Consider the following 1,013-nt stretch of genomic DNA (forward strand, 5'->3'; position numbering starts at 1 on the left):
GTTAGTTTTGTTTTAATTTTTTAATTATTTTTATTATTTAATAAGGATAATTTGGTAAAAAAAATAAAATTGAAGTAGAAAAGGACGATTTTATAACGTTAAGGATGATTTTAATAACAAAAAAAAGTCAGGAACGATTTTAATTTTGACTTCAAATCTTAGGGACGAAAAAAGTACTTATCCCTATTATTTATGTGTCTACAACTCTGGAAGAAAGGGACACCGTTGCAATTACAAACACCAGACATACTTTAGCCTATTGCTTGCTTTGATTTGGATGTTTTTTCTCTGTACACAGAAACATGATGATTAATTCTTAGCGAAACATACTCTGTTAAATTACTCGCATAATACAGTTACGTGCATACGGTTGTCACTCTTAATATAATTACTCAAAATTATATGCGAGTAATTCTTAGGACAAAAATTTGATGTTTATTGAAGATTTCTCAATCTATAAGTATCAAAACCTTCTTCGCAAATTTGATAAACCAAGCAGTGCACATATAAGTAGAATTCCCAAAAGCTTTATGATAATTGTCTTATGAGTTATGAGTAAATAGTAATGCTATGATAAAGAGTGATGCAAAGTGAAGAGTGAAAATTATATTTTTTATAAATAAAAAATAAAAATAAAAATAAAAATATAATGTGCAATACACACATTTCAAAAAAATTTAACTAAAATATTCACTCTTCATCCAATTTTGTTCTTTACAAAAAAAGTTTCTGTTGTAGAAAAAAGGAAACACAGGAAATAAAGACCAAAAGAGCTCCAAGTAATATTCCTTTCTTCCTGTTAAAAAGAAAATATATTCCTTTCTTGCTACTTTTACTTCTCGTCCTTTTTCCCTTTCTTTTCTGCACCTGGCTTAGAGTGGCTACTTCAGTTCTTTTTGGCAATCCTCCAAATATATAGAGCTCCACATATTTAATACTTTTTTCTTTTAATTTATATTTGTATTATTAATTTATCATACAAATATGAAATATCTAAACCTATTAACACACAA

This window comes from Arachis ipaensis, chromosome B09, assembly GCF_000816755.2.
Source record: "Arachis ipaensis cultivar K30076 chromosome B09, Araip1.1, whole genome shotgun sequence".
NCBI classification, from domain to species: Eukaryota; Viridiplantae; Streptophyta; class Magnoliopsida; order Fabales; family Fabaceae; genus Arachis; species Arachis ipaensis.